Raw genomic sequence first — 3,889 nt, 5'->3', positions numbered from 1 at the left:
TTTTTTTTTTTTTTTTCTTGAGGACAAATTTCATTTTCCTTTTTGTCAGGCAGATTTGGTTGCTCTTTCTAGCAACTCGAGCGACCAGATAAAGGCTCTCTCGTTGCTTCGTCTCATTTCCTTCGTCACTTGTTTAGTCCCGAGTTGGATCTGATTGAACAGATATGATCAAAAGCGTCCCAACTGTGAACATTCCGTCTTTCTTCCCAGACATAATTGACTCTACGTGTATATCACAGGATAGAGATTTTCTCTTCCGTATATAAAAAAAAGTTTAGCTACTTTTTCTAGCAGGTCATGCAACCACAACTTATATTGCTATAAAAACATCTCTGGTTATTAAAGAAGGGTTTTGTTAGGGGAGTGGACCCGTAAGTTGTTCGTAAACAGCAGCAGTAATTTTCTTCAGCTGAATGCACGTCATTGATTGGTTAAAATTACCCAAATACGACAACTTTAACACGAAATAATTTCTAAAATACAAAATTTTGTCAAAAACGTTAAGAGTAAACCCTGTTCTACGTGACACACTCTACCACTGTCCGAAGTTTCAAAGTGTTTAGTTTAAAAAAATTAATTAAAAAATCTGTCAGTCATATTGAAAAGATCCGAATCGATTCCACCATCTCTATATGAAGCTCACATTAGGTACCTATGTTCAGACTGAGATTAATGATACTGCATGTACCTATTGATATATGCAAGGATGGTGCAATACGACACAACGCCATATTGATTACGATCTTTCCAGATCAACACCAACATTTTAATTCTTAGAGTGTGCTTCTTCTAGGGGGTTTATGCTTTCTACAAACGATATATATGTATATATTAGGCGGTGAGCTAGCAGAAACGTTAGCACGCCGGGCGAAATGCTTAGCGGTATTTCGTCTTCCGTGACATTCTGAGTTCAAATTCCGCCGAGGTCAACTTTACCTTTCATCCTTTCGGGGTCGATAAATTAAGTACCAGTTATGCACTGGGGTCGATGTAATTGACTTAATCCCTTTGTCTGTCCTTGTTTGTGCCCTCTATGTTTAGCCCATTGTGGGCAATAAAGAAATAAGAAACGTTAGCACGCCGGGTGAAATGCTTAGCGCTATTTCGTCTGTCTTTACGTTCTGAGTTCAAATTCTGCCGAGGTCGACTATGACTTTTTATCCTTTCGGGGTTGATAAATTAAGTAGCAGTTGCGTCCTGGGGTCAATATAATCGACTGGCCCCCTCCTTCAAAATTTCGGGCATTGTGCCTAGAGTAGAAAAGTCATATATATATATATCTATATATATATATACGACGGGATTCTTTCAGTTTCTGTCTACCAAATCCACTCACAAAGCTTTGGTCGGTTCGAAGCTATAGTTGGAAACATTTGCCCAAGGTGCCATGCAGTGAAACTGAACCCGGAACCATGTGGTTGGGAAGCAAGCCTCTTACCACACAGTCACGCCTGCGCCTTCGGGTAGAAACTTTAACCCCGTCCCCCGAAAAACTCTAAATTATCGGCCCTCGAGTTCTATTCCGTTTGTGTTACCAAAGCTATGGTTGTATGGTTAAGAAGCTCGCTTGACAACCATGTTGTTTCGGGTTCGGTCTCACCGCGCGTCATCCTGGATGCCTTCTTCTATTGCACTGTGCCGGCCAGTGCCTTCTGAGTGGATTTGATAGACAGAAACCGTGAAAACCCATTATCATTATTATCATCATCATCATCATCGTTTTACGTCCGCTTTCCATGCTAGCATGGGTTGGACGATTTGACTGAGGACTGGTGAAACCAGATGGCAACACCAGGCTCCAATCTGATTTGGCAGAGTTTCTACAGCTGGATGCCCTTCCTAACGCCAACCACTCAGAGAGTGTAGTGGGTGCTTTTACGTGTCACCGGCACGAAGGCCAGTCAGGCGGTATTGGCAAAGGCCACGCTCAAAATGGTGTATTTGATGTGCCACCCGCACAAGAGCCAGTCCAGGGGCACTGGCAACGATCTATGTGTATAAATATAATGAACTTATTGTATAGAATGTTCAGGTGCACTACAGCTAAAAAGAAACAGGAGAGGAGGGGGTGCATCAGGTGTACTGTTGACGACTTTCAAGAAGCATGAAAGTTTTGAAGAATATAGTGTCTCGACAGCTAACAAATGATGTGGGTATTTCGTGAAAATATATTTCCAAAAGTCATGGGTGCTCTTTTAATCTTTTATTTGTTTGTCATTTAACTACGGCCATGCTGGAGCACCGCCTTTAGTCGAGCAAATCGACCCCAGGACTTATTCTTTGTAAGCCTAGTACTTAGCGGTTCGGCAAGAGAGAAACCGATAGAATAAGTTACGGGGACCTAAACATACCAGCGTCGGTTGTCAAGCGATGTTGGGGGGACGAACACAGACACACACGTATATTTATATATATATACGACGGACTTCTTTCAGTTTCCGTCTACCAAATCCACTCACAAGGCTTTGGTCGATCCAAGGCTATAGTAGAAAACACTTGCCCAAGGTGCCAAGCAGTGGGACCGAACCCGGAACCATGTGGTTGGTAAGGAAGCTACTTATGTTTTTTTGTTTTTTTTTTATCTTGTAAGCATGTCCACGAGCGTTGGACATATGTGTGTGTGTGTGTGTGTATGTGTATATGTGAGCGTGTGTGTGTATGTATGCATATATATATATGTTCTTTTTTAACTAAGAGTAAATTTTGACCGGCGACCGACTTAGTAGCAAGGTTGTGAGAGAAAGAATCTTGATTTAACCGTCATCCTTCAAATCTTAAGAAAATCTTTCAGATTTTTATAGACCCAGATATCACAATCATTACGTACGTGTGTGTGTACGTGCGTGCGCGCGTTTCGTGTGTTGAGGAATGTTCGTAATACTTGTGATATATAGTCTGGTATTCTTCTGGAACTGTAATAAGGTAAGTCAGTCCGTTGATATGAGAAAGTAGGTAAAGCATGTCATCGTAAGTGGAATCCAAAGCTGGATAAGAAGGAAGAAAAAGATATTCAGGTATTCCCTTACAGTTATTTCAAGAATAGATGCTCAGATGGTGCAATTCCCTGCAAGCAGTCCGCAGCCAACATTTTAGTGGCAATCTATTTAACCATGTTCGTGTGTGTGTTTGTATTCCCTACCACCTCTTGACGACCGGTGCTGGTTTCTTCACGTTCTTGTTACTTAGAGGTCCGACAAAAGACAACGATAGAATAAAGTACCAGACTTTAAAAAATAACTACTGGTTTTGTTAATTCGTTCGACTTCAAGACGGTACTCCAGCATGGCCGCAGTTCAATAACTTAAGACGAAAAAGAAAGATATATGTGAGCAAGTGTAGATTGTAATAGAAATTGGTTCATTCCCACTGCGTGGCACCTTGGGCAAGTGTCGGCATAACTACCCCTGTAGTTATGACCTCCCAAAGTCTGGGGGGTAAAATCCTGTAGTTATGCCCAAGTGTCTTCTACTATAGCATCGGGCCGACCAAAGCCTTGTGGGTGGATTTGGTAGACGGAAACTAAAAGAAGCCAGTCGTATATATGTATATATATGTGTGCGTTTGTATATGTTTGTGTGTCTGTGTTTGTCCCCCCCCAGCATCGCGTGACAACCGATGGTGGTGTGTTTACGTCCCCGTAACTTAGCGGTTCGGCAAAAGAGACTGATAGAATAAGTACTAGGCTTACAAAGAATAAGTCCTGGAGTCGATCTGCTCGACTAAAAGCGGTGCTCCAGCATGGCCGCAGTCAAACGACTGAAACAAGTAAAAAGAGACTGAGAGTAACATTTCATTCCATTTTCCTTAAGAATGTAAGAGTGTGTGAATTTGTTGGAAATCCTGCTGCTGTTTCTAGCAAGTTGTGCAATCTCATATTAAGCATCGTTGA

This window comes from Octopus bimaculoides, chromosome 21 (genome assembly GCF_001194135.2).
Source record: "Octopus bimaculoides isolate UCB-OBI-ISO-001 chromosome 21, ASM119413v2, whole genome shotgun sequence".
Classification (NCBI taxonomy): Eukaryota; Metazoa; Mollusca; class Cephalopoda; order Octopoda; family Octopodidae; genus Octopus; species Octopus bimaculoides.
The sequence above is the reverse complement of the archived record's forward strand: the minus strand, read 5'-3'. Positions refer to the sequence as shown.